Genomic DNA, 12,073 nt, shown 5'->3' on the forward strand with positions numbered 1-12,073 from the left:
GAGAGAGTTCGACTGGGTTATTAGAGAGAGAGAGAGTTCGACTGGGTTATTAGAGAGAGAGAGAGTTCGACTTGGTTATAAGAGAGAGAGAGAGGTCGACTGGGTTATTAGAGAGATAGTTCGACTGGATTATTACAGAGAGAGAGAGTTCGACTGGGTTATTTCCAGAGAGAGATAATTCGACTGGGTTATTACAGAGAGAGAGATTTCGACTGGGTTATTACAGAGAGAGAGAGTTCGACTGGGTTATTACAGAGAGAGAGGGTTCGACTGGGTTATTACAGAGAGAGAGAGTTCGACTGGGTTATTTCAGAGAGAGAGAGTTCGACTGGCTTATTACAGAGAGAGAGAGTTCGACTGGCTTATTACAGAGAGAGAGAGTTCGACTGGGTTATTACAGAGAGAGAGAGTTCGACTGGGTTATTACAGAGAGAGATAGTTCGACTGGGTTATTACAGAGAGAGAGAGTTCGACTGGGTTATTACAGAGAGAGAGAGTTCGACTGGGTTATTACAGAGAGAGAGAGTTCGACTGGGTTATTACAGAGAGAGAGAGTTCGACTGGGTTATTACAGAGAGAGAGAGTTCGACTGGGTTATTACAGAGAGAGAGAGTTCGACTGGGTTATTACAGAGAGAGAGTTCGACTGGGTTATTACAGAGAGAGAGAGTTCGACTGGGTTATTACAGAGAGAGAGAGTTCGACTGGGTTATTAGAGAGAGAGAGAGAGTTCGACTGGGTTATTACAGAGAGAGAGAGTTCGACTGGGTTATTACAGAGAGAGAGAGTTCGACTGGGTTATTACAGAGAGAGAGAGTTCGACTGGGTTATTACAGAGAGAGAGAGTTCGACTGGGTTATTACAGAGAGAGAGAGTTCGACTGGGTTATTACAGAGAGAGAGTTCGACTGGGTTATTACAGAGAGAGAGAGTTCGACTGGGTTATTACAGAGAGAGAGAGTTCGACTGGGTTATTACAGAGAGGGAGAGTTCGACTGGGTTATTACAGAGAGAGAGAGTTCGACTGGGTTATTACGGAGAGAGAGAGTTCGACTGGGTTATGACGGAGAGAGAGAGAGTTCGACTGGGTTATTACGGAGAGAGAGAGTTCGACTGGGTTATTACAGAGAGAGAGTTCGACTGGGTTATTACAGAGAGAGAGAGTTCGACTGGGTTATTACAGAGAGAGAGAGTTCGACTGGGTTATTACAGAGAGAGAGAGTTCGACTGGGTTATTACAGAGAGAGAGAGTTCGACTGGGTTATTAGAGAGAGAGAGAGTTCGACTGGGTTATTAGAGAGAGAGAGTTTGACTGGGTTATTTCAGAGAGAGAGAGTTCGACTGGGTTATTAGAGAGAGAGAGTTCGACTGGGTTATTAGAGAGAGAGAGAGTTCGACTGGGTTATTAGAGAGAGAGAGAGTTCGACTGGGTTATTAGAGAGAGAGAGAGTTCGACTGGGTTATTACAGAGAGAGAGAGTTCGACTGGGTTATTACAGAGAGAGAGAGTTCGACTGGGTTATTACAGAGAGAGAGAGTTCGACTGGGTTATTACAGAGAGAGAGAGTTCGACTGGGTTATTACAGAGAGAGAGAGTTCGACTGGGTTATTACAGAGAGAGAGAGTTCGACTGGGTTATTACAGAGAGAGAGAGTTCGACTGGGTTATTACAGAGAGAGAGAGTTCGACTGGGTTATTACAGAGAGAGAGTTCGACTGGGTTATTACAGAGAGAGAGAGTTCGACTGGGTTATTACAGAGAGAGAGAGTTCGACTGGGTTATTACAGAGAGAGAGAGTTCGACTGGGTTATTACAGAGAGAGAGTTCGACTGGGTTATTACAGAGAGAGAGAGTTCGACTGGGTTATTACAGAGAGAGAGTTCGACTGGGTTATTACAGAGAGAGAGAGTTCGACTGGGTTATTACAGAGAGAGAGAGTTCGACTGGGTTATTCCAGAGAGAGAGAGTTCGACTGGGTTATTACAGAGAGAGAGAGTTCGACTGGGTTATTACAGAGAGAGAGAGTTCGACTGGGTTATTACAGAGAGAGAGAGTTCGACTGGGTTATTACAGAGAGAGAGTTCGACTGGGTTATTACAGAGAGAGAGAGTTCGACTGGGTTATTACAGAGAGAGAGAGTTCGATTGGGTTATTACAGAGAGAGAGAGTTCGACTGGGTTATTACAGAGAGAGAGAGTTCGACTGGGTTATTACAGAGAGAGAGAGTTCGACTGGGTTATTACAGAGAGAGAGAGTTCGACTGGGTTATTACAGAGAGAGAGAGTTCGACTGGGTTATTACAGAGAGAGAGAGTTCGACTGGGTTATTACAGAGAGAGAGAGTTCGACTGGGTTATTACAGAGAGAGAGAGTTCGACTGGGTTATTACAGAGAGAGAGAGTTCGACTGGGTTATTACAGAGAGAGAGTTCGACTGGGTTATTACAGAGAGAGAGAGTTTGACTGGGTTATTACAGAGAGAGATAGTTCGACTGGGTTTTTACAGCGAGAGAGAGTTTGACTGGGTTATTACAGAGAGAGAGAGTTCGACTGGGTTATTACAGAGAGAGAGAGTTCGACTGGGTTATTACAGAGAGAGAGAGTTCGACTGGGTTATTACAGAGAGAGAGAGTTCGACTGGGTTATTACAGAGAGAGAGAGTTCGACTGGGTTATTACAGAGAGAGAGAGTTCGACTGGGTTATTACAGAGAGAGAGAGTTCGACTGGGTTATTAGAGAGAGAGAGTTCGACTTGGTTATTAAAGAGAGAGAGAGTTCGACTGGGTTATTACAGAGAGAGAGAGTTCGACTGGATTATTACAGAGAGAGAGATTTCGACTGGGTTATTACAGAGAGAGAGAGTTCGACTGGGTTATTACAGAGAGAGAGAGTTCGACTGGGTTATTACAGAGAGAGAGTTCGACTGGGTTATTACAGAGAGAGAGAGTTCGACTGGGTTATTACGGAGAGCGAGAGTTCGACTGGGTTACTAGAGAGAGAGAGAGAGAGAGAGTTCGACTGTGTTATTAGAGAGAGAGAGAGTTCGACTGGTTTATTAGAGAGAGAGAGAGTTCGCCTGGTTTATTAGAGAGAGAGTTCGCCTGGTTATTACAGAGAGAGAGAGCTCGGCTGGGTTATTACAGAGAGAGAGAGTTCGACTGGTTTATTACGGAGAGCGAGAGGTCGCCTGGGTTATTACGGAGAGAGAGATTTCGACTGTTATTACAGAGAAAGAGTTCGACTGGGTTATTACAGAGAGAGAGTTCGACTGGGTTATTACAGAGAGAGAGAGTTCGATATGGTTATTACAGAGAGAGAGAGTTCGACATGGTTATTACAGAGAGAGAGAGTTCGACATGGTTATTACAGAGAGAGAGAGTTCGACTGGGTTATTAGAGAGAGAGAGTTCGACTGGGTTATTACAGAGAGGGAGAGTTCGACTGGGTTATTTCAGAGAGAGAGAGTTCGACTGGGTTATTACAGAGAGAGAGAGTTCGACTTGGGTTATTAGAGAGAGAGAGTTCGACTGGGTTATTAGAGGAGAGAGTCGACTGGTTATTAGAGAGAGAGTTAGACTGGGTTATTACAGAGAGAGAGAGTTCGACTGGGTTATTACAGAGAGAGAGAGTTCGACTGGGTTATTACAGAGAGAGAGAGTTCGACTGGGTTATTACAGAGAGAGAGAGTTCGACTGGGTTATTACAGAGAGAGAGAGTTCGACTGGGTTATTACAGAGAGAGAGAGTTCGACTGGTTATTACAGAGAGAGAGAGTTCGACTGGGTCATTACAGAGAGAGAGAGTTCGACCTGGTTATTACAGAGAGAGAGATTTCGACCTGGTTATTGCAGAGAGAGAGTGTTCAACTGGGTTATTACAGTGAGAGAGAGATCGACTGGGTTATTGCAGAGAGAGAGAGAGTTTTCGACTGGGTTATTAGAGAGAGAGAGATCGACTGGTTATTACAGAGAGAGACAGTTCGATTGGGTATTACAGAGAGAGAGAGTTCGACTGGGTTATTACAGAGAGAGAGAGTTCGACTGGGTTATTACAGAGAGAGAGAGTTCGACTGGGTTATTACAGAGAGAGAGAGTTCGATTGGGTTATTACAGAGAGAGAGAGTTCGACTGGGTTATTACAGAGAGAGAGAGTTCGACTGGGTTATTACAGAGAGAGAGTTTTCGACTGGGTTATTACAGAGAGAGAGAGTTCGACTGGGTTATTACAGAGAGAGAGAGTTCGACTGGGTTATTACAGAGAGAGAGAGTTCGACTGGGTTATTACAGAGAGAGAGTTCGACTGGGTTATTACAGAGAGAGAGAGTTCGACTGGGTTATTACAGAGAGAGAGAGTTCGACTGGTTATTACAGAGAGAGAGAGTTCGACTGCGTTATTACAGAGAGAGAGAGTTCGACTGGGTTATTACAGAGAGAGAGAGTTCGACTGGGTTATTACAGAGAGAGAGAGTTAGATTGGGTTATACAGAGAGAGAGAGTTCGACTGGTTTATTACGGAGACCGAGAGTTCGCCTGGGTTATTACGGAGAGACAGATTTCGACTGTGTTATTACAGAGAGAGAGAGAGTTCGACTGGATTATTACAGAGAAGTGAGATTTCGACTGGGTTATTACAAAAAGAGAGAGTTCGACATGGTTATTACAGAGAGAGAGAGTTCGACTGGGTTATTACAGAGAGAGAGAGTTCGACTGGGTTATTACAGAGAGAGAGAGAGTTCGACTGGGTTATTAGAGAGAGAGAGAGTTCGACTGGGTTATTAGAGAGAGAGAGACAGTTCGACTGGGTTATCAGAGTGAGAGAGTTCGACTTGGTTATTAGAAAGAGAGAGAGTTCGACTGGGTTATTAGAGAGAGAGAGTTCGACTGGGTTCTTAGAGAGAGAGAGAGTTCGACTGGTTTATTAGAGAGAGAGAGAGAGTTCGACTGGGTTATGAGAGCGAGAGAGAGAGTTGGACTGGGTTATGAGAGAGAGAGAGAGAGTTGGAATGGGTTATTAGAGAGAGAGAGAGAGTTGGACTGGGTTATTAGAGAGAGAGAGAGAGTTCGAATGGGTTATTAGAGAGAGAGAGAGGTCGACTGGGTTATTAGAGAGAGAGTTCGACTGGATTATTACAGAGAGAGAGAGTTCGACTGGGATATTTCCAGTGAGAGATAATTCGACTGGGTTATTACAGAGAGAGAGATTTCGACTGGGTTATTACAGAGAGAGAGAGTTCGACTGGGTTATTACAGAGAGAGAGGGTTCGACGGTTTATTACAGAGAGAGAGAGTTCGGCTGGGTTATTACAGAGAGAGAGAGTTCGACTGGCTTATTACAGACAGATAGAGTTCGACTGGCTTATTACAGAGAGAGAGAGTTCGACTGGTTTATTACAGAGAGAGAGAGTTCGACTGGGTTATAGAGAGAGAGACTTCGACTGGGTTATTAGAAAGAGAGAGAGTGTTCGACTGGATTATTACAGAGAGAGAGAGAGAGTTCGACTGGGTTATCAGAGTGAGAGAGTTCGACTGGGTTATTAGAAAGAGAGAGAGTTCGACTGGGTTATTAGATAGAGAGAGTTCGACTGGGTTATTAGAGAGAGAGAGAGTTCGACTGGGTTATTAGAGAGAGAGTTCAACTGGGTTATCAGAGTGAGAGAGATTTCGACTGGGTTATTACAGAGAGAGAGAGTTCGACTGGGTTATTACAGAGAGAGATACTTCGACTGGGTTATTACAGAGAGAGAGAGGTCGACTGGGTTATTAGAGAGAGAGTTCAACTGGGTTATCAGAGTGAGAGAGAGTTCGACTGGGTTATTACAGAGAGAGAGAGTTCGACTGGGTTATTACAGAGAGAGATACTTCGACTGGGTTATTACAGAGAGAGAGAGTTCGACTGGTTTATTACAGAGAGAGCGAGTTCGACTGTGTTATTACAGAGAGAGTTCGACTGTGTCATCACAGAGTTCGACTGTTATTACAGAGAGAGTTCGACTAGGTTATTACAGAGAGATTTCGACTGGGTTATTACAGTGAGAGAGAGGGTTAGACTGGGTTATTGCCGAGAGAGTGTTAGACTGGGTTTTGCAGAGAGAGGTTTATACTGCGTTATGGCAGAGAGAGAGATTTACTCTGGATTATTTCAGGGTGAGGGTTAAACTGGTTTATCACAGAGAGATAGGGGTTTAGAATGGTTTATTACAGAGAGAAAAATAGACAGGGTTATTATATAGAGAGATGGTTAGATTGAGTCATTGCAGAGAGAAAGGGTTAGACTGGTTTATTACAGGGAGGGCGAATTTGACTCGGTTATTACAGAGAGAAAAAGTTAGACTGGGTTATTATAGAGATAGTTAGATTGGGTTATGGCAGAGAGAGGTTTAGATTGGGTTATTACAGAGAGGTAGAGATTAGATTGGGTCATTACATAGAGAGAGATTGAGGGTTAGACTGGGAAAGTACAGAGAGTGGGGGTTAGAATTGGTTATAACCGAGAGACAGGGGGTGTTAAAGTGCGTTATTTCAGAGTGAGAGAGGTTTAGACGGGGTTATTGCAGAGAGAGAGGATTAGACTGGGTTAGTGCAGAGAGTGGAGGTTAGACCTGGTTCTCACCGAGAGACAGGGGGTGTTGAACTGAGTTTTTACAGAGTGAGAGAGGGTTAGACTTGGTTATTACAGAGACAGAGAGAGATTAGACTGGGCTATTACATAGCCAGTGAGGTTAAGACTGCGTATTGCAGAAAGAAGGTTAGACTGGGTGATCACAGAGAGAATGAATGGTTTAGACTGGGATATTACAAATGCAGAGAGGGTTAGTTTGGGTTATTACATAGAGAGAGGGTTAGACTGAGTTATTGCAGAGAGAGAGAAAGTTCGACTGGGTTATTACAGAGAGAGAGAGTTCGACTGGGTTATTACAGAGAGAGAGAGAGTTCGACTGGGTTATTACAGAGAGAGAGAGAGTTCGACTGGCTTATTAGAGAGAGAGAGTTCGACTGGCTTATTAGAGAGAGAGAGTTCGACTGGGTTCTTCGAGAGAGAGAGAGAGTTCGACTGGGTTATTAGAGAGAGAGAGAGGTCGACTGGGTTATTACAGAGAGAGAGAGTTTGACTGGGTTATTACAGAGAGAGAGAGAGAGAGTTCTACTGGGTTTTCAGAGAGAGAGAGTTCGACTAGGTTATTAGAGAGAGAGAGAGTTCGACTGGGTTATTAGAGAGAGAGAGTTCGACTGGGTTATTAGAGGGAGAGAGAGGTCGACTGGGCTATTAGAGAGAGAGAGAGTTCGACTGGGTTATTACAGAGAGAGTTCGACTGGGTTATTAGAGAGAGAGAGTTCGACTGGGTTATTAGAGGGAGAGAGAGGTCGACTGAGTTATCAGAGAGAGAGAGAGTTCGACTGGGTTATTACAGAGAGAGTTCGACTGGGTTATTACAGAGAGAGTTGGACTGGGTTATTACAGAGATAGAGAGATCTACTGGGTTATTACAGAGAGTTCGACTGGGTTATTACAGAGAGAGAGTTCGACTGGGTTATTACAGAGAGAGAGAGTTCGACTGGTTTATTACGGATTGAGAGATTTCGACTGGGTTATTACAGAGAGAGAGAGTTCGACCAGGTTATTACAGAGAGAGAGAGTTCGACTGGGTTATTACAGAGAGAGAGAGTTCGACTGGGTTATTACAGAGAGAGAGAGAGGTCGACTGGGTTATTAGAGAGAGAGAGAGAGAGTTTGACTGGGTTATCAGACTGAGAGAGTTCGACTGGGTTATCAAAGTGCGCGCGTTCGACTAGGTTATTAGAAAGAGAGAGAGTGTTCGACTGGGTTATTACAGAGAGAGAGAGAGAGAGAGTTCGACTGGATTATTAGAGCGAGAGAGAGTTCAACTGGGTTATTACAGAGAGAGAGAGAGTTCGACTGGGTTATCAGAGTGAGAGTTCGACTGGGTTATTAGAAAGAGAGTTCGACTGCGTTATTAGAGAGATAGAGAGTTCGACTGGGTTATTAGAGAGAGAGAGAGTTCGACTGGGTTATTACAGAGAGAGAGAGTTCGACTGGGTTATTACAGAGAGAGAGAGTTCGACTGGGTTATTACAGAGAGAGATAGTTCGACTGGGTTATTACAGAGAGATCGAGTTCGACTGGGTTATTACAGAGAGAGCGAGTTCGACTGGGTTATTACAGAGAGAGAGAGCTCGACTGGGTTATTACAGAGAGAGAGAGTTCAACTGGGTTATTACAGAGACAGAGAGAGTTCGACTGTGTTATTACAGAGAGAGAGATTTCGACTGTGTTATGAGAGAGAGAGAGAGGTCGACTGGTTTATTACAGAAAGAGAGAGTTCAACTGGGTTATTACAGAGACAGAGAGTTCGACTGGCTTATTAGAGAGAGAGAGAGAATTCGACTGGGTTATTACAGAGAGAGAGAGTTCGACTGGGTTATTAGAGAGAGAGAGAGGTCGACTGGGTTATTACAGAGAGAGAGATTTCGACTGTGTTATGACAGAGAGAGTTCGACTGTATTATTACAGAGAGAGTTCGACCGTGTTATTACATAGAGAGTTCGACTGTGTTATTACAGAGAGGGTTCGACTGTGTTATTACAGAGAGAGTTCGACTGGGTTATTACAGAGAGAGAGAGGGTTAGACTGGGTTATTGCAGAGAGAGAGTGTTAGACTGGGTTATTGCATACAGAGGGTTATACTGCATTATGGCAGAGAGAGATATTTACTCTGGGTTATTTCAGGGAGAGGGTTAAACTGCTTTATCACAGAGATATAGGGGTTTAGAATGGGTTATTACAGAGAGAGGAATAGACATTTTTATTAGATAGAGAGAGATGGTTAGATTGGGTCATTGCAGAGAGAAAGGGTTAGACTGGTTTATTACAGGGAGGGCGAATTTGACTCGGTTATTACAGAGAGAAGGAGTTAGACTGGGTTATTACAGAGATAGTTAGATTGGGTTTGGCAGAGAGAGGGTTAGATTGGGTTATTACAGAGAGAGAGAGATTAGATTAGGTCATTACATAGAGAGAGAGTGAGGGTTAGACTTGGAAATTACAGACAGTGGGGGTTAGAATTGGTTATATCCGAAAGACAGGGGGTGTTAAAGTGCATTATTACAGAGTGAGAGAGGCTTAGACGGGGTTATTGCAGAGAGAGAGGATTAGACTGGGTTAGTACAGAGAGTGGGGGTTAGACCTGGTTATAACCGAGAGACAGGGGGTGTTGAACAGAGTTTTTACAGAGTGAGAGAGGGTTAGACTTGGTTATTACAGAGACAGAGAGAGATTAGACTGGGCTATTACATAGTGAGTGAGGTTAAGACTGCGTATTGCAGAAAGAAGGTTAGACTGGGTGATCACAGAGAGAATGAAGGGTTTAGTCTGGGATATTACAAATGCAGAGAAGGTTAGTTTGGGTTATTACATAGAGAGAGGGTTAGACTGGGTTATTGCAGAGAGAGAGAGGGTTCGACTGGGTTATTACAGAGAGAGAGAGAGAGTTCGACTGGGTTATTACAGAGAGAGAGAGTTCGACTGGGTTATTACAGAGAGAGAGAGTTCGCCTGGCTTATTAGAGAGAGAGAGAGAGAGTTCGACTGGGTTATTAGAGAGAGAGAGAGTTCGACTGGGTTATTAGAGAGAGAGAGAGGTCGACTGGTTTATTACAGAAAGAGAGAGTTCGACTGGGTTATTACAGAGACAGAGAGTTCGACTGACTTATTAGAGAGAGAGAGAGAATTCGACTGGGTTATTACAGAGAGAGAGAGTTCGACTGGGTTATTAGAGAGAGAGAGAGGTCGACTGGGTTATTACAGAGAGAGAGAGTTCGACTGGGTTATTACAGAGAGAGAGAGAGAGAGTTCGACTGGGTTTTCAGAGTGAGAGGGTTCGACTAGGTTATTCGAAAGAGAGAGAGTTCGACTGGGCTGTTAGAGAGAGAGAGAGTTCGACTTGGTTATTAGAGAGAGAGAGAGTTCGACTGGGTTATTAGAGAGAGAGAGTTCGTCTGGGTTATCAGAGTGAGAGGGTTCGACTAGGTTATTAGAAAGAGAGAGAGTTCGACTGGGCTATTAGAGAGAGAGAGAGTTCGACTGGGTTATTAGAGAGAGACAGAGGTCGACTGGGTTATTAGAGAGAGAGAGAGTTCGACTGGTTTATTACAGAGAGAGAGAGTTCAACTGGGTTATTACAGAGAGAGAGAGTTCGACTGGGTTATTAGAGAGAGAGAGAGTTCGACTGGTTTATTACAGTGAGACAGATTTCGACTGGGTTATTACAGAGAGAGAGAGTTCGACTGGTTTATTAGAGAGAGAGAGAGTTCGACTGGTTTATTAGAGAGAGAGAGAGTTCGACTGTGTTATTACAGAGAGAGTGAGTTCGACTGTTATTACAGAGAGAGAGAGTTCGACTGTGTTATTACAGAGATAGAGAGTTCGACTGTGTTATTACAGATAGAGAGAGTTCAACTGGGTTATTAGAGAGAGAGAGAGTTCGACTGGTTTATTAGAGAGAGAGAGAGTTCGACTGGGTTATTAGAGAGAGAGAGAGTTTGACTGGGTTATTAGAGAGAGTTTGACTGGGTTATTAGAGAGAGTTCGACTGGGTTATTAGAAAGAGAGCGAGTTTGACTGGGTTATTAGAGAGAGAGAGAGAGTTTGACTGGGTTATTAGAGAGAGAGAGAGTTCGACTGGACTTTTAGAGAGAGAGAGGATTCGACTGGGTTATTTCAGAGAGAGAGAGTTCGACTGGGTTATTACAGAGAGAGAGAGTTCGACTGGGTTATTACAGAGAGTGTGAGTTCGACTGGGTTATTACGGAGAGAGATTTTGACTGGGTTATTACAGAGAGAGTGAGTTCGACTGGTTTATTAGAGAGAGAGAGAGTGTTCGACTGGGTTATTTCAGAGAGAGAGAGTTCGACTGGGTTATTACAGAGAGAGGGAGTTCGACTGGGTTATTGCAGAGAGAGAGTTAGACTGGGTTATTACAGAGAGAGAGAGTTCAACTGGTTAGTTAGAGAGAGAGAGTTAGATTGGGTTATTTCAGAGAGAGGGTTAGACTGGGTTATTACAGAGAGGTAGAGCGAGATTAGATCGGGTTATTACATAGATAGAGAGTGAGGGTTAGACTGTGTTATTGCAGAGAGAGAGGGTTAGACTGGGTTAGTACAGAGAGTGGGGGTTAGACTTGGTTATAACCGAGTGACAGGGGGTGTTAAACTTGGTTATTACAGTGTGAGAGATGGTTAGACTGTGTTATTACAGAGAGAGAGAGTTCGAATGGGATATTACAGAGAGAGAGAGTTCCACTGGGTTATTACACAGACAGAGAGTTCCACTGGGTTATTACACAGAGTGAGAGAGTTCCATTGGGTTATTACAGAGAGAGTGAGAGTTCCACTGAGTCATTACAGAGAAAGTTCGACTGGGTTATTACAGAGAGAGTTCAACTGGCTTATTACAGAGAGAGTTCGACCGGCTTATTACAGAGAGAGTTCGACTGGGTTATTACAGAGTACAGGGTTAGGCTGGGTTATCACAGAGACATAGGGGTTAGGCTGGGTTATGACAGAGGGCCGGTTAGACTGGGTCGTTACAGAGAGAGAGGGCTTTTGACTGGTCTATTACAGAGGGAGGGAAGGTTGGACTGGGTTATTACAGAGAGAATGTGTTAGACTTTGTTATTGCAGAGGGAGAGAGGGTTAGACTGGGTTATTGCAGAGAAAGAGTTTTAGACTGGTTTATTACAGAGAGAGAGAGTTAGACTTGTTTATGACAGGCAGAGAGAGAGAGGATTAATTTGGGTTATTACAGAGAGAGAAGTTTATACTGGGTTATTGCAGAGACAGAGACTTACTCTGGGTTATTTCAGAGAGAGGGTTAAACTGGTTTATCACAGAGTGATAGTGGTTTAGAATGGGTTATTACAGAGACAGGAATAGACAGGGTTATTAAATAGAGAGAGATGGTTAGATTGGGTCATTGCAGAGAGAGAGGGTTACTCTGGGTTATTTCAGAGAGAGTGGTTAGACTGGGTTGTTACATAGTGATAAGGGTTTAGACTGGGTTATTACA

The sequence above is a fragment of the Carcharodon carcharias genome, chromosome 22 (assembly GCF_017639515.1).
Source record: "Carcharodon carcharias isolate sCarCar2 chromosome 22, sCarCar2.pri, whole genome shotgun sequence".
Classification (NCBI taxonomy): domain Eukaryota; kingdom Metazoa; phylum Chordata; class Chondrichthyes; order Lamniformes; family Lamnidae; genus Carcharodon; species Carcharodon carcharias.